Raw genomic sequence first — 18,492 nt, forward strand, 5'->3', positions numbered from 1 at the left:
TGGACAAGTACAAAACATTTAGGAAGTAAATGCAATGCAATGTCAAATCATGAATATTACCAAAATGGGAAAAAAGATTCATGCATATCAGAAGATTCCACGTGATCAATCAACAAAACAAACAGAACATTAAGCTACAGTATCAAAACAGAAGAACATACACCACGAGAAGTAATGTTTACACTGCACAGACTGCACTTTGAGTACCTGGTCCAGTTCTGATCATCCAAACACAAGGGAAGCACTCAAATACAGCAGGCATTGCTGGGAAGAGCTACAAGACAGATCCCTAGAGTCAAAGATATATGTTGTGAGAAAAGACAAGAGAAGCTTAAATTTTCCCACTTCGAAAAGAGGCGACTCGAAGATGATCTCAAATCAACATCCTGGGACTTACTACTGAACAGAAATTGCACTTGTACTGCCTGAGACAGAATGACTACAAAAACAAGTGGCTTGATAATGACCATCTCCAATAAGAAACAATCTAACCACTGTCCCTTGACATTCAATGGCATTATCATTTCTGAATCCCCCACTATCAACACCCAAGGTTAACCCCTGATCAGAAACTCAACTGGAACAGCCATACAAATGAAGTGGATGCAAGACTAGGTCAGAGGGTAGTAACTCACTACTAGAGGCAGCAAGTAAATAACGTCCTGACTCCCCAAAACCATGTACAAGGCACAAGTCTGGGGTATGATGGAATACTCTCTACTTGCCTGGACGAGTGCAGCTCCAACAACACTCAAGAAACTTGATACCATCAGGACAAAGCAGCTACTTGATTGACACCTCATCCATCCACTGATGCACTGTAGCAGGAATGTGTATCATCTACAAGATGCAACATGATGACTCAGCAAGCCTCCTGTGGCAGCACTTTCCAAATTTGTGACCACCACCACCTAGAAGGACAAGAACAGCAGATGCATGATAACACAACCACCTGTGAATTCCCCTCCAAGACACACCCGATGCCAACTTGGAAATATATCACCGTTCTTTCAGTATCCCTGGGTCAAAATCCCAGAACTCCCACCTGAACAGCACTGTGGGTCTACATACACCCTGAGGACTACAGCTCATCACCACCTTCTCAAACATGTTTAGGAATGGACAAAGCCTGGCCCTACCAGCAATGCCCATACCCCATGCAGAAATCATTTTTTAAAATGTCTAAATTAGTGAAAGGAGATATCAGAATTAAGGAAGTTTGTCTTCATAAGAAGAATAGCAAATATGTGGAATAGCATTCCTGGTAGCAATGTAAAATCAAAAACTTTGAAGTAATAGTTGAACATTAGGCAAGTGTGAGGAGACTGTGATGTCTTTTTAAATATATTAGCAAAACTGGACCAATAAATCTTATCTTTCAATTATTTTATGATCTTGAGATTTGTATGACAGTCAAATGATTCAATTGACCCATTTCCCTGAAAGAACTAAGCTTTAACATACAATTTTTAAAAATCACAGCAAGTGTTGTAGTATTTGTTGTACAGAGAGAATGAGTTATTTGCGAGTGAAAGACATAGCACCCAAGTTAAAATTGGAACAAACTCGCAGCTCTATTTTGCCGATTTCAGATTTACACTCTCAGTTTGCATGTGTACAACGCATATTTGACGGATTAGGAGGTAACAAAATTATAAGAAGTTATCTAAAAGGTTGCACCAATATGATAATAATCTACAAGTTAAGTATGAACTATTGGAGAAAGATTGATTGTTCATGAGCTAACCCTTTTTTTCTCCAAGTTTGCTGGCAAACTGAGGACAACGAGTTAACAAAACTGCAAACCAACCGCGCACAGTAAAATACAGACGAAATCGTCATTAGGAACCAGTTGTGATCTAGAAGTGTCACGCGAGCCGCCAGAGGTTGTTCACGTCACACTTCGGTTTTCTGATCGCACTTCTTTCACTGTTTGGCGGGAAAATTGGCAGATTTTTCAACGGTAAGGTCCGATTACCCAAACAAACTACCTCTCAGGAATGACTGAGAACAAGCCCTGGTAAGCACCACACCACCTCAATTCTATAGCAGAAGAGTGCCTTAACCGACAAATCCATGGTCAAAATGGGAAGAAAGCTAAATGGCGCGAGAACAGGATAGATTGCAGGTGAACAAAGAGAAACTGCGCTGGCAGAATCTGGCTTTAAAAAAAAACAGAAGTGTGGTCCTCCAGCTTTTAAGAGTACTATACTGTGGTAAATAAAAGGGTCATTTGGCCCACCAAGCCTATGGGTCGATAGTGTGGCGCTGAAAAAGCACAGGTCAGGCACCATTCAAGGAACAGGAAAATCGGACATAAACTCTTAATCAGGAATGACGCTTGTGAGCCGAGGGACTGAGAAAGAGAAATAAATGGGATGGGGGGGGGGGGGGGGTGAAGATAGCTGAGAGTGCAGTAGATGGATGGAGATGGGGGTAAAGGTGATAGGTCGGAGAGGAGGGTGGAGCGGATAGGTAGGAAGGAATATTGACAGGTGGGAAGGGTCATGGGGATGGTGCTGAGCTGGAAGGTTGGAACTGGGGTAAGGTGGGTGGAGGGGAAATGAGGAAACTGTTGAAGTCCACATTGATGCCCTGGGGTTGGAGGGTCCCAAGGCAGAAGATGAGGCGTTCTTCCTCCAGCGTTGGGTGGTGAGGGAGTGACAATGGAGGAGGCCCAGGACCTGCATATCCTCGGCAGAGTGGGAGGGGGAGTTGAAGTGTTCAGCCACGGGGCAGTGTGGTTGGTTGGTGCAGGTGTCCCAGAAATGTTCCCTAAAGCACTCTGCTAGGAGGCATCCAGTCTCCCCAATGTAGAGGAGCAACAGATACAGTAAATGATGTGTGGTAGTGCAGGTGAAACGTTGATGGTTGTGGAAGGCTCCTTTGGGGCCTTGGATGGAGGTAAGGGAGGAGATGTGGTCGCAGGTTTTGCAATTCCTGTGGTGGGAGGGGAGGGAGGGTGGGTTGGTGGGTAGTCGTGGACCTGATGAGGTAGTCGTGGAGGGAATGGTCTTTACGGAAAGCGGATAGGAGTGGGGAGGGAAATATATCTCTGGTGGTGGAGTCCGTTTGTAGGTGGCAGACATGGCGGAGAATGATGCGATGTATATGGAGGTTGGTGGGGTGGAAGTTGAGGACAGGGGGGTTCTGTTCTTGTTGCGGTTGGAGGGGTGGGGTTCGAGGGCGGTGGTGTGGAAAGTGGATGAGATGCGCTGGAGGGATCATCAACCATGTGGGAAGGGAAATTGCAGTCTTTAAAGAAGGAAGCCATCTGGTGTGTTCTGTGTTGGAAGTGGACCTCCTGGGAGCAGATGCGGTAGAAGTGGAGGAATTGAGAATAAGGGATAGCATTTTTACAGGAAGCAGGGTGGGAGGAGGTGTAATCCAGGTAGCTGTGGGAGTCGGGGGGTTTGTAGAAGATGTCAGTGTCGGTCACCATTGATGGTGATGGAGAGGTCCAGGAAGGGGAGGGAGGTGTCTGAGATGGTCCATGTGAATTTCAGGTCGGGGTGGAATGTGTTGGTGAAGTTGATTAACTGCTCAACCTCCTCCTGGGAGCACAAGATGGCGCCGATGCAGTCATCAATGTAGCAGAGGAAAAGGTAGAGAATTGTGCCGGTGGAACTACGGAAGATAGACAATTCCACATAGCCGACAAAGAGACAGGCATAGCTGGGGCCCATGCGGGTGCCCATGGCTACCCCTTTCGTCTGGAGGAAGTGGGAAGATTCAAAGGAGAAATTATTGAGGGTGAGGCCCAGTTCAACCAAATAAATTAGAGTGTCAGTGGAAGGGTGCTTGTAGGGATGTCAGGAGAGGAAGGAACGGAGGGCTTGGAGACTCTGGTCATGGCGGATGGAGATGTATAGGGACTGGATGTCCATGGTGAAGATGAGGTGTTGGGGCCAGGGAAACAAAAGTCTTGGTGGAGGGCTTGGGTGGGCCTGCGCCCACACCTCCCCCTCACCTCCGTCCAAGGCTCCAAAGGAGCCTTCCACATCCATCAAAGTTTCACCTGCACTTCCACACATCATTTACTGTATCCGTTGCTCCCGATGCGGTCTCCTCTACATTGTGGAGACAGGATGCCTACTCTCAGAGCGCTTCAGAGAAATCTCTGGGACACCTGCAGAAACCAACCCCACCGTCCCGTGGCTGAACACTTCAACTCCCCTCTCACTCCGCCAAGGACATGCAGGTCCTGGGCCTCCTCCATCACCACTCCCTAACCATCCGACGCCTGGAGGAAGAACGCCTCATCTTTTGCCTCGGGACCCTACAACCCCATGCTATCAATGTGGACTTCACCAGTTTCCTTATTTCCCCTCCCCCACCTTATCCCAGTTCCAACCTTACAGCTCAGCACCACCTTTATGATCTGTCCTACCTATCCATCTTCCTTCCCACCTATTCGCTCCACCCTCCTCTCCAACCTATCGCCTTTACCCCCACCTCCATCTACCTATTGCACTCTCAGCTACCTTCCCCACCCCTCTCCCATTTATCTCTCAGTCCCCTTGGTCCACAAGCCTCATTCCTGATGAAGGGAGTATGCTTGAAATGTCAACTTTCCTGTTTCTCGCACGCTGCCTGACCTTCCATGCTTTTCCAGTTCCACACTCTCGACTCTAATCTCCAGCATCTGCAGTACTCACTTTTGCCACCAAGTCTATGCCATTCTTTCAAAGTGCTTCTGTGCTCTTTTTGAGTGAGATTCCTTTATGATTAGATTAGATTAGATTACTTACAGTGCGGAAATAGGCCCTTCGGCCCAACAAGTCCACACCGACCCTCTGAAGAGCAACCCACCCAGACCCATTCCCCTACACCTGACACTACGGGCAATTTAGCATAGCCAATTCACCTAACCTGCACATTTTTGGACTGTGGGAGGAAACCAGAGCACCCGGAGGAAACCCACGCAGACACGGGGCGAATGTGCAAACTCCACACAGACAATTGCCTGAGGCGGGAATTGAACCCGGGTCTCTGGCACTGTGAGGTAGCAGTGCCGCCCACATTTCCTCACTATTCCCTCCAAGTAGGAAACTAATGCACCCTATATTGCATGGAGATGGAGTTGAAATTCATTGCAGTAATTACTATCACTGTTTCATTTACGTTCTGCTACTCTGCTGAATTTGCCTCAAACCCTCAGCTCCGTTCCATGCTGTTGGGGCCATTGTGTTGTATCTGGACTAGACATGAAGTCGAGTCAATGGTAAATATTTCAGATTTGTTTCAATGCAGATTTTGCACTCCAATGATGTGTTAAATACAACACTGTCATTTTAGCCACGTTTTTGTCTTCACACCTGGGTAGTCTAGTGGAATGGGTTGCACTGGACAGTTACAGTATTGAAATTGTTAATATGAAACATTCCCAGGCCAGAGAGTGAAAATGTAATCCTTTCTCTTTTCTCCCAACAACATGCCTCATTTTTGTAGCATGAAGAGTAAATGAGAGATTGTCATTCGGAAGTGATGTAAGATCATGTGATTTGGAGAAAATGATTCTCGTTAGTAGCTTGGTGGCAGAAGTAAAATCTTGATAGGTACGGTCTGTCCAACTAAAAAGGTCATGTTAAATCCTACATCAGTCAAGTCTTGCAATATTTATCAACATCTCTCCTGTTGAGGTGAGAGTGACAGCAAAAGGCATCAAGGAGCCATGTGGTATTAATGGGTATCAGGGGCAAACTCTCTGCTGATTGGAGGTTTACCTGGCACATAGGAAGATGGTTGTGGCTGTTGGAGGTCAGAGAGTCATACCGCATATAAACAGACCCTTCTGTCCAACTAGTCCACATTGACCATATTCTCAAAATAAACTAGTCCCACCTGCCTGCGTTTGGTCTATATCCCTCCTTCATGTACGTATCAATATGTCTTTTAAGCATTGTAACTGTACGTGTATCCAGCACTTCCTCTGGCAGCTCATTCCATGCACTAACTATTCTCTGTTTTAAAAGATAGTTGCCCCTCTGTCCTTTTAAATTTTTCTCCTCTCACCTTAAAAATATGCCCCCTCGTTTTGAACTCCTCCACCTTGGGGAAAAGACCTTTGCTATTCACCTTATCTTTGTTCCTCGTGATTTTATTAACCTGTATAAGATCACCCCATAACCTCCTACTCTCCACTGAAAAATGTCCCAGCCTATTTTTATAACTCAAACCCTCCACTCCTGGCAACATCCTGGATAATCTTTTCTGAACCCTTTCCACTTTAATAATATTCTTCTTATAACAGGACGACCAGAACTGCAGACAGTACTCCAGAAGAGGCCTTACCAATGTCCCGTACAACCTCAACATGACATCCCAACTCTTTTGCTCAGAGCAATGAGCAATTTGAGCAATGAAGGCAAGTGTGCCAAATGCCATCTTAACCACCCTGTCTACCTCATCTCGGCTCCAGAACATCTCCACAGGAGTTCTACAGGATACTGTACTTAGCCCAACCATCTTCAAGTGCTTCATCAATTACCTTCTCACCGTTATAAGGTCAGAAGTCACCTTGTGTCTTTCACTGCATCTCACACATGGGTGTTGGGGAAAATATAAGCACTACCACATTTAGGCGTTAGTGTCGGGGGGAAGAAAAAAGAACAGGAGTGTTTAAAAAAATGGTCAGAAGTGGAATATTCACTGATGATTGCACGATGTTTAGTACCATTCGCAACTCCTCAGATACTGAAACAGTACATATCCAAGTGCAACAAGATCTGGGACAATATCCAGGCTTGTGCTGAAAAGTGGCAAGTAACATTCATACCACACAAATGGGAGGTGATGACTATCTTCAATAAGAGACAATCTAATTGTCACCCCTTTGACATTCAATGGTGTTACCATCACTGAATCCCCCACTATCAACATCCTGAATGTTACCATTGATAGAATCTGAACTGGACTAGCCATATAAACACAGTGGCCACAACAGCAGGTCAGAATCCTACACTGTAACCCACCTCCTGACTCCCCAATACTTGTCTGTCAAGGCACAAGTTAGGAGTGTGATGAAATACTGGTCACTTGTCTGGATGGGGGCAGCTCCAACAACACTCAAGAAGCTTGTCACAATCCAGAACATAGCAGCCCACTTGATTGGATCCACATCCATAAAAAATTCAGTCCCTCCACCAGCAATGCACAGTTGCAGCAATGTGAACCATCTACAAGATGCACTGCAGAAATTCACCAAACCTCCTTAGATAGCACCTTACAAACACAGAACTGCTTCCATCTGGAAAGACAAGGTCAGCAGATACATGGGAACACCACTACCTTAAAGTTCCCCTCCAAGCCACTCACCATCCCGACTTGGAAATACGAGGCTGGTACAATTGCAACACTTAAAAGGCATTTGGATGGGTATATGAATAGGAAGGGTTTGGAGGGAAATGGGCCAGGTGCTGGCAGGTGGGGCTAGATTGGATTGGAATATCTGGTCGGCATGGACGGGTTGGACCGAAGAGTCTGTTTCCATGCTGTACATCTCTTAGGACATCACTATTCCTTCAGTATCACTGGGTCAAATTCCTGGAACTCCTTTCCATCTAGTATTGTAACCAGTTCTGGGCACGACACTTTAGGAAGGATGCAAAGGCATTGAGAGCAGTAAAAGAATTCCTCTTCCATGGAACCACTTACGTGGGTAAGCTTCGCAAGGTCAACAAGGAGATCACATTCAGAATGAGAGAAAGCATGGGAATTAAGTGCAGAGGGTAAGAGATGCTCTTTGCTTGTTTTTTGGCTCATAGGTAATAAGGTTTTTTTAAAATAGGATAAATTGAAGCTCAGGATCAGGGGTCCAGCACAAAAGAGTGAGATCACAGGTCAATCATAAGTTCATTGGTTGGTGATAGCTACCAATTTGATGATATTTTTTAGGTTACTTTCAGCTTAAAGGTAAATAGGGGAAATACTTACAGGCTACAAATTAAAAGACCAGGACTTTTTTAAAAAATCAAGTTAGGAACTAAGTAATTAAAATAGAGGTGCTGGGCCAGGCAATGTGTTGTAACTATATGACGTGGGAGCTGGTAGACCCCACTGTGGTTTATAGTGACCACATCTGTAATAAGTGTTGGTTGCTTGAACTCTGGAGGTGATGAGTTTGAGTCTGAGCTTCAAATACTGTGTCACATCAGGGAGGGGGAGAGTTACCTGGATGCTTTGGTTCAGGGGGCAGTCACACCCCTTACATTAACTACCGCAAATTTGATCAGAGTCAGGACGATGTGAATATGAGCAATTCAGGTAGAAGGATGCAGGAGGTAGTGCTAAAAGAGCCTCAGCCCTCGATCCTGTCTAACAGATTTGAGATTCTTGCTCTCTGTGTGGATGAGAATGGAGGCCAAAGGGAGGATGAGCAATCTGACCATAGCACCATGGTACAGGAAGTCATTCAAGAGGGGGGAGAAAAGAGAAATGTAGTTGTAATTGGGGATAGTATGGTCATGGTAGTAGGTACTGTTCTCTGGTCGGGTTCAAGAGTCCTAAAGGCTGTGTTGCCTGCCTGGAGTCTGAGTTCAGGATTCCTCATCTGGGCTGCAGAGGAACTTGGATTGGGAGGGGGAAGAGTTATTGTGGCCCATGTAGATACTAGTAATGTGGGTAGAAAGAAGAAAAAGGTTCTGCTGAGAGAATATAAGCAGCTAAGGGCTAAATTAAAAAGCAGAACCAAAAAAGGTAATAATCTCTGGATTATTACCTGAGCCATGAGCAGATTAGCACAGGGTCAACAAGATTATAGAGATAAATGCATGGCACAAAGATTGATGCCATTTGGCCCATCACATCCACACTGAGTCTCCAAAGAGCATCTCACTCAGACCCACCCTCCTATCCCATCCCTGCAACCCTGCATTTCCTGTGGCTAATACACCTAGCCTGCATATCCCTGGACACTACGGGGCAATTTAGCATGGTCAATCCATTTAACCTGCACATCTTTGGACTGTGGGAAGAAACTGGAGCAACCAGAGAAAACCCATGGAGACACAGAATGTGAAAAAGTGATATGTTAACAGTTTGGGTGAGGGCTTCAGGACGCTGATTTAAACAAATGTTAATAAAATTGCTGTTTCAGGGCAAACTCTTCAGCTAATAGTCAGTCTTTCCCTTTCAAAAACTGATTAATCTTTGTGCAGTTCCAGTATTTTTGCATTTGTCCCAGTTTTCCATGTTTATTTTGGACTTAAATATACTGTACTTGCATTGCCCAAATTAAATTGTATGGGGACACTACAAGACAAAAGTGCACAAATAGCTACTAATAATGAAAAACTCACTGAATCTGATGTATCAGCATCATGTTCCATATACTGCAAATCACACTGGGGACTGGAAGTTATTCAGCATTGGTGCAAGTTATGCAAAAAATGAAAATCCCCTGTGCCCCACCATAATAGATGGCTGCTGTATGAAGGGCCAAACCCACTCCAGAATCACCAACATTTAATGGCATTTAGTAAAACATTTATGTATTTTCAGACAAATTTTGTTGGCCTATGTCTGTCCAGAGTTGAAAACTAGCAAAAGTAACAATTTATTTTGCGAAATAAAATACAGGGGTACAAATTAAAACCAGTTAAAACTAGTTATTGAGGTTTAACTGCGCGGTTTGGTTCCAGCACATGCTTCAAGTCAAGGGACATGTTCCTGAATTTCATATTTGTGCTGTGGTTTTGCAGCTGGCTGTGACAGATGATCTCACTGCATGGCAAATGGGTACAGCTTGCTAATTTATGTCGCAAGTTGACCAGTGGTTCAGTCTTTTATTAAGGAACAGTTTTTGAAGAGCAGAAAGATTAATTTCTGACCTTATCAGTCATCTGAATGTTTAAGAGGTGGTTTTAACATAGTAGAAAACATGTTTAATTTTCTATGGTGCTGAGATTCAAAATGTTGCTGCAGCACTTCCCTTTTTGTTCCTTCATGGTGTTATGGACCAGTCCAAACCTTCAAAATATATTAAGATGACCCTAAATATATCTTATTTTAAAGGAAAGTGCCAGGTGTTGCATGCTGGGTGCAAATTAATTGGTCAAACTACCAAATATGAAGCAATAAAGTACTTTATTCATACACTATAGTTAAATATACAAAAGAAAGACATTTGAATAATTAACTCTATTGGAAAACTTAACAGAATTATGGGTTATTTAACTACTAAACAGTAACTTGTTTAATGTAGTAACATCCCATAAACACATCCTTGGCAAAGGCAAATTCAGTAAAATACATTGTCTCACGGGCAATTCTCCAGTCGAGGAGTAAAAAATATCAAGAGAAAATTCAGAGAGAGAGAGAGAGAATAGCAGGGAGAGATATAGTGCAGCTTCCAAACCCAACTTCAAGACCCCAGCAGAAATTGACACTGAAAAACTAAAACTGAAAATCCTGGCTCTGGGGGAGTTTGATCCCACCCTTTCAGGCTACTTCTTTTGTTCCAACTTTAAAGAAAAACCCAAGGTCTCACAAGCTGTTTACTTTATTGAATTCAGATAGACAGTTTGATACATCTGTCTTAAAACCTCTCTTCAAAAAAAAAACAGGACAAAATACACCTCTTAAAGCCACAGTATCGTGTCACCGTTAAGGCTAGCCTTTATTGCACATTTGCATTTTCCTCAAGGGTGACTGCAGTCCACATAGGGTAGGGACACATTTTTTCTGCAGTGGTTCAATACAATGGAATGACTTGCTAGGGCAGTGGAGAGACAGCTAAGTGTTAATGACATTGCTCTGTGGCTCCAGTCACATGTAGGCCAGACCAGGTAAAGACAGTAGATTTCCTCCCCAGGAAGGCATTAGTGATCCAGATTGGTTTTTAACAACAATCTGGTACAAGCTTTCTTTGTCTTGGTTAATTAATTGAATTCAAATTTGCTAGTTGCCATGATAGGATTTGAAGTTGTGTCTCGAGTTCAGGTGTCTGGATTACTCATCCAATCACATTACTATTATTTTACCCCGCCCTTGATCCAAGAGTCATGCCAATGCACTGTCTGAGCTTGAGTGATGATGATACTTTAAAGTACAGCTTTAGAAAGCAGAGGTCAATAAATAGATCAGATACGAAGCATAGCCAAAATAAGAAAGGCCTGCTCTCCACCTGAAGTGATGGTATAGCTGAGTTTGGATAGTTTTAAATTTGTGACTTCAAATACATGGAAACAATGCCATCTGCAAGTGCCCCTCCAAACTAAGTCCATCCTGACTTGAAAATAAATTGTTGTTTCTTCACTGTCACTGGATCAAATCTCCCTAATAGCACTGTGGATGTATCTACACCACATAGCCTGCAGCCGTTCAAGAAGACAATTCACTACCACCTTCTTAAGGGGAAGTTAGGGACAGACAACAAATACTTGCATAGCTAGTGATACCCACATCCCATGAATGAATCAAAACATGTTGTTTGGATCAATGTGAAAATGGCTATAATTGTACTAGCTTCACACCTGTCCTGACCGTGGGTCAGAAACTCAAAGTACAGTGTGAATATTTTCAGTCTTTTAATTCTAAAATGTGTTGTTTTTAAAAGAGCTGAAAATGTGTTGCTGGAAAAGCGCAGCAGGTCAGGCAGCATCCAAGGAACAGGAGAATCGACGTTTCGGGCATAAGCCCTTCTTCAGGAATTTTAAAAGAGGACTGCTACAGAGACAAAAACTGCAGGTGTAAAAATCTTCTGTTTGAGACTAATGGGATATGACAAAGGTGTCAAAGAAACTTCAAACAGACTGGACTGTCATCTCTTGTGACTACAGATATAATGAGGGTCTAACGACTTGCTGTTGAATAGCGAGCCAACCTCTGTGGATTATTCCTAAACAACATACACAATTTGTATTTTTCTCTTTGAAGAATACACAAACATCGGGGTTAAAAAAGCCAGTTTCAACTCTACTGGAGTGAACTAATGGGACTGAATGTTGTCATGTGTACCAGGCTAGATTCAAGTGTTAACATGCTGTGAAAGTTACAGTTGGTTAACTTTACCCAAGTCACTGCTGTGTTGCAGATAAAGACCCTCTCTAACTTCCAATACTTTAAACTGATTTGAACAGGAATCAGGATAAAGGAACTTGAATTAGCCTACAAAGCCAAGAATCTCAAAGATGTTTTGTTCAACTGCCAATGCTATTGGTAACATCCACTGCAGTGGTTGCAACATTCAACTATTAGCTGTGCACAAACAATTGAGACCAATCAACATTTTTTAAACACTTATCTTTCTTTACTGGCCTCTTCTTTGTAATCCATGTGTATTAGATTACATTACAGTGTGGAAGCAGGCCCTTCGGCCCAACAAGTCCACACCGACTCGCAACCCACGCATACCCCTACATATACCCCTTACCTAACACTACGGGCAATTTAGCATGGCCAATTCACCTGACCTGCACATCTTTGGATTGTGGGAGGAAACCGGAGCACCCGGAGGAAACCCACACAGACACGGGGTGCAAATTCCACACAGTCAGTCGCATGAGGCGGGAATTGAACCCGGGTCTCAGGCGATGTGAGGCAGCAGTGCTAACTGCTGTGCCACCGTGCATTGCAATACCAATGCTTCTCATATTTAGTAATTAATTAACTCTATTTTCCTTTGTTAATTCATTCATGGGATGTGAATGTCACTGGCTGGACAAACATTTATTGCTCATTTGTAATTGCCCAGAGAACAGTTAAGAGTCACCCACATTGCTGTGGATCTGTAGCTGCCTGTATGCTGGACTTCTTTCCCTAGAGGACATTAGCAAGCCAGATGGATTTTTTTCCTGATAATTGACAATGATTTCATTGTCATCATTAGACTCTTAATTCCAATATTGAATTCAGATTCCACTATCTGCCATGGTGAGATTGAAACCAGAACATTATCTGGTTAATAGTTCAGTGAAAATACCACTAGGTCATAACCTAGCCCCAAAATTGGCTTCATTTAAAACAAGAGCTGAAAATGTGTTGCTGGAAAAGTGCAGCAGGTCAGGCAGCATCCAAGGAGCAGGAGAATCGACGTTTTGGGCATGAGCCCTTCTTCAGGAATGAGGAAAGTGTGTCCAGCAGGCTAAGATAAAAGGTAGGGAGGAGGGGCGTTGGAAATGCGATAGGTGGAAGGAGGTCAAGGTGAGGGTGATAGGCCGGAGTGGGGGTGGGGGCGGAGAGGTTAGGAAGAAGATTGCAGGTCAGGAAGGCGGTGCTGAGTTCGAGGGTAGGGTCTGAGACAAGGTTGGAGGAGGGGAAATGAGGAAACTGGAGAAATCTGAGTTCATCCCTTGTGGTTGGAGGGTTCCTAGGCGGAAGATGAGGCACTCTTCCTCCAGCCATCGTGTTGCTATGGTCTGGCGATGGAGGAGTCCAAGGACCTGCATGTCCTTGGTGGAGTGGGAGGGGGAGTTGAAGTGTTGAGCCACGGGGTGGTTGGGTTGGTTGGTCCGGGTGTCCCAGAGGTGTTCTCTGAAACGTTCCGCAAGTAGGCGGCCTGTCTCCCCAATATAGAGGAGGCCACATCGGGTGCAGCGGATGCAGTAAATGATGTGTGTGGAGGTGCAGGTGAATTTGTGGCGGATATGGAAGGATCCCTTGGAGCCTTGGAGGGAAGTAAGGGGGGAGGTGTGGGCGCAAGTTTTGCATTTCTTGCGGTTGCAGGGTAAGGTGCCGGGAGTGGAGGTTGGGTTGGTGGGGGATGTGGACCTGACTAGGGAGTCACGGAGGGAGTGGTCTTTTCGGAACGCTGATAGGGGAGGGGAGGGAAATATATCCCTGGTGGTGGGGTCCGTTTGGTGGAGGCAGAAATGACGACGGATGATACAATGTATATGGAGGATGGTGGGGTGGTAGGTGAGGACCAGTGGGGTTCTGTCCTGGTGGCAATTGGAGGGGCGGGGCTCAAGGGCAGAGGAGCGGGAAGTGGAGGAGATGCGGAGGAGGAGGCGAGACATCGAACAATTCTTCCGCCGCCTTCGCCTCCGCCTACTTCTTCAACCAGGATTCTCGCCCACCCTCTGACGACACACCCCATCCACCTGGACACCCCGTGCTGGCCTCTTACCTGCCCTCGATCTCTTCATAGCCAACTGCCACCGCGACATTAACCGCCTCAACCTGTCCACCCTTCTCACCCACTCCAACCTCTCACCCTCGGAACATGCAGCCCTCCACTCCCTCCGTTCCAACCCCAACCTCACTATCAAATCGGCAGACAAGGGAGGCGCAGTAGTAGTTTGGCGCACCGACATTTACACCGCTGAGGCTAAACGTCAGCTCGCGGACACCACCTCCTACTGCCCCCTTGACCATGACCCCACCTCCCAACACCAAACCATCATCTCCCAGACCATCCATAACCTCATCACCTCAGGGGATCTCCCATCCACCGCCTCCAACTTCATAGTCCCACAATCCCGCACCGCCCGTTTCTACCTCCTGCCCAAAATCCACAAACCTGACTGTCCCAGCTGACCCATTGTCTCAGCCTGCTTATGTCCCACCAAACTCATCTCTGCATACCTCGACACGGTCCTGTCCCCCTTAGTCCAAGAACTCCCCACCTACATTCGGGACACCACCCACGCCCTCCACCTCCTCCATGATTTTCGCTTCCCCGGTCCCCAACGCCTTATCTTCACCATGGACATCCAGTCCCTGTACACCTCCATCCCCCATCACGAAGGACTCAAAGCTCTCCGCTTCTTCCTTTCCCGCCACACCAACCAGTACCCTTCCACTGACACCCTCCTTGGACTGACTGAACTGATCCTCACCCTGAACAACTTCTCTTTCCAATGCTCCCACTTCCTCCAAACCTAAGGAGTAGCCATGGGCACCCGCATGGGCCCCAGCTATGCCTGCCTCTTCGTAGACCCCACTGGTCCTCACCTACTACCCCACCAACCTCCATATATATCGTATCATCTGTCGTCATTTCCGCCACCTCCAAACGGACCCCACCACCAGGGATATATTTCCCTCCCCTCCCCTATCAGCGTTCCACTCCCTCCGTGACTCCCTCGTCAGGTCCACACCCCCCCCCACCAACCCAACCTCCACTCCGGGCACCTTACCCTGCAGAAATGCAAAGCTTGCGCCCACACCTCCCTCCTTACTTCCCTCCAAGGCCCCAAGGGATCCTTCCATATCCGGCACAAATTCACCTGCACCTCCACACACATCATTTACTGCATCCGCTGCACCCGATGTGGCCTCCTCTATATTGGGGAGACAGACGCCTACTTGCGGAACATTTCAGAGAACACCTCTGGGACACCCGGACCAACCACCCCATGGCTCAACACTTCAACTCCCCCTCCCACTCCACCAAGGACATGCAGGTCCTTGGACTCCTCCATCGCCAGACCAAAGTAACACGACGGCTGGAGGAAGAGCGCCTCATCTTCCGCCTAGGAACCCTCCAACCACAAGGGATGAACTCAGATTTCTCCAGTTTCCTCATTTCCCCTCCCCCCACCTTGTCTCAGTCCCAACCCTTGAACTCAGCACCACCTTCCTAACCTGCAATCTTCTTCCTGACCTCTCCGCCACCACCCCCACTCCGGCCTATCGCCCTCACCTTGACCTCCTTCCACCTATTGCATTTCCAACGCCCCTCCCCCAAGTCCCTCCTCCCTACCTTTTATCTTAGCCTGCTGGACACACTTTCCTCATTCCTGAAGAAGGGCTCATGCCAGAAACGTCGATTCTCCTGCTCCTTGGATGCTGCCTGACCTGCTGCGCTTTTCCAGCAACACATTTTCAGTTCTGATCTCCAGCATCTGCAGTCCTCACTTTCTCTTCATTTAAAACAAGTTCATTTGAGTCTGGAAGAAAGGTATCCACAAGGAAAGGAATCCTTTTGGAATTAACCTTACTGTAACCAAGTTGGGAGAGGTGAGTGACTGAAGAAGGGGTGCCTCACCCAGGAGTTTTACAGTTTGGGGTATGCTGTCCAAAAGTGTAACAAATTGGGGAACCTCGTCCAGGGTCTGGTGGTAATGCAGCAAATCAGCTAAGTTATTTACACATTGTGATCTCCAATTCCAAGATGGTATGGTGCTGACTGTATTAACTGAAAACACGGTCTCCTTGAACGTGGATACTAATAAGATGCTTTGTCTGAAAAATTGAATAACTCACTGGTGGCATGGGGGGAGGAAACGAGCTTGGAGCTAGGGTGAAAGCCACAACATTTGAGCTTTAGGAGATATGCAATACTCACTGGTAAAAGTTGAAATTTGGTCCCTTTTCCAACAATGACATTCTTCTCCTTTTTAAACACACAAAAAGAAAGTCTATCTCCCATTCAGTTAATTACCGTCCTTGGTTTTTCTCTTCCAAATGCAGTTCCGGATGCTGAGGTCAGGTGGCCTTTGACCTTTACAACCTTATCCAGTGGACATTCATCATTGGGCATTAACTGAGAGCCAAGCCCAATCCTATCCTCAGTTAAAACACTGCACTTCTGCCTTTCTCACATTGCAAACAGGAACATAAAGCTGGAGCCAAATCTTCCCTATTCAACTTTCCAGCTTTCCCCTCTCTAACCAGGACACCTGAGGTATAACAACAAGCACCACATCAGCTGAAATCAAGACAGGTAAAAGACTGGGTTTGGGACCTTTTCACCTGTGAGACTTAGGAGCATATCATCCTGAGTATGTTCACCCTTTGAGACAACGCTTCCATTCATGTTCAAATATATCCTGCAACATATTCAAATAACACCTCCTTTAAAAGTCCTAAACTAAGACTTAATTGACAGTGCACTTTCATAATTGAATTCCGACTGTTAAGTCAATTGAAGATGTCACACATGGGCTAAAATACACAGGCAAATGACAAAAATTGACTGGAGTTTCAATTAAAATTTCCTAAAAACAATAAAGGGTGACTCACCTTTGAGAGAGTTGCCCTTTGAGGAGTGATAAAGTGAAATGAGCCTATATTCTCTGGATCTCATTAAAACTTAAAGTGAAGGAAGCTTCATGAGTTCAAGAATGAGACATTGTTTTCCACCTAGCTGGGGAATCTAGACCACGAGGGCACAGTGTCAGGATAACAAGGTGGTGATTCTGGACTGAGATGAGAAATTTCTTCACTTAGAGAGTTATGAAGTCATTCAAATTCTCAGTATTACAGGATTGTGGCTGTAGTCATATTCAATAAATGTTTTCTTTCTCAGGGAATCAAGGAATATTCAGACAGGCAATGAAAATGGAGTTGAAGAAGAAGATCAGCTATGATCTTATTGAATGGCGGAGCAGGCTTGAAGGGCTGAATGGCTTCCTCCTACTCCAGTTTTTATGTTATTGTACACTTATAACAGTTCCTTTATGAGATTAAGCAGTGGAAGAGGTTTAAGATGAACTTCAAGAGAACCATGCGCTCTGGTGAAGGGAGAAATTAAAATAAAACACAGATTTCCACAACAAATATTGGCCACTGTAAGCAACTGGAAAGCATCCAATTTGAAACTTGTTATTAATTTGTAGATGCAGGGATAAACATTAATTTTTGCTGGGAACGAATTGAGGAACATTGTGTATAAAATCGATTCTCTTCTGTCATCTGCAGCTTTCTTTTAATTTAACTACTTCTTGGATATAGCTGTACTGGAAAAGCATTCAAAAAGTCATTTGCTATTTGGAAAGTAAAACTATTTTGAACTCCTCTCAATTAATCTTTGTCGTTCTTCAATAATGTTATTGGAGCTTTGTTCATAAGAAAATAATCTTATCTAACCTATGTGGGGAAAGTTAAAAATCACATAACAGGTTATAATCCAACAGGTTTATTTGGAAGCACTAGCTTTCAGACCACTGCTCCTTCATCAGGAAGCTGTCCCAAAGGTGAAGGACTAGTGGCACTATTACTATCTTAATAATCCAGTAGGCCCTGGCAAGTGCTCTGGGGATGTGGGATTATGTCCCAACACTAGAATTAAAAACTAGCTTTAAAAAAACCATTGGAAAAACCCATTTGCTTCACTAATATCCCTTAAGGGAAGGAATTCTGCCATCTTTACAGGATTGGTTGCATGTGCCTTCAGAGCAACACCACAGGGTTGTCTTAAAGTTCCAGTTGAAATCATAAGCCTCTCCTCTGACCTCATGACATGTTTTGGAGCAATTTACCTCAAACTGTCTTCAGATCAGTTTTGGAGCAATTTGCTTCTAACTGACCTGAATAATATCTGTTTCAGAACAATTTGCCTCTAACTGACCTCAGAATGTATTTCAGAGCCATTTGTCTCTGACTGACCTCAGGATGTGTTTTGGAGCAATTTGTCTTTAGCTGACCTCAGATCTGTTTCAGAGCAATTTACCTCTAATTGACATCAGGCAGACACAGCAATTCAGCCCATAGCCTTCTGGGTGTCCACAGTTGTAGTTTAGCAGATTAACTTATCTTGCTGTATTAAACCTTACCTGAGAACAATAGATTGTCCCTCTTACCACAAATAAAGTCACGAGAGGTTTG

General features: G+C 45.0%; 1 long non-coding RNA gene across 1 annotated transcript; it reads left to right on the top strand.

Moving 5' to 3' along the window:
• Nucleotides 1-1,948: 1,948 nt before the first annotated feature.
• LOC122543423 (uncharacterized) lies at nucleotides 1,949-17,607 on the top strand. Its single transcript, XR_015755757.1, has 3 exons — nucleotides 1,949-2,020; nucleotides 6,254-6,507; nucleotides 17,195-17,607. It is a non-coding gene; the product is annotated as an uncharacterized LOC122543423 (long non-coding RNA).
• The last annotated feature ends 885 nt before the right edge of the window (nucleotides 17,608-18,492 follow it).

This window comes from Chiloscyllium plagiosum, unplaced genomic scaffold (genome assembly GCF_037043375.1).
Source record: "Chiloscyllium plagiosum isolate Xiang-an unplaced genomic scaffold, Cpla_swu_hap1 HiC_scaffold_53X, whole genome shotgun sequence".
NCBI lineage: Eukaryota > Metazoa > Chordata > Chondrichthyes > Orectolobiformes > Hemiscylliidae > Chiloscyllium > Chiloscyllium plagiosum.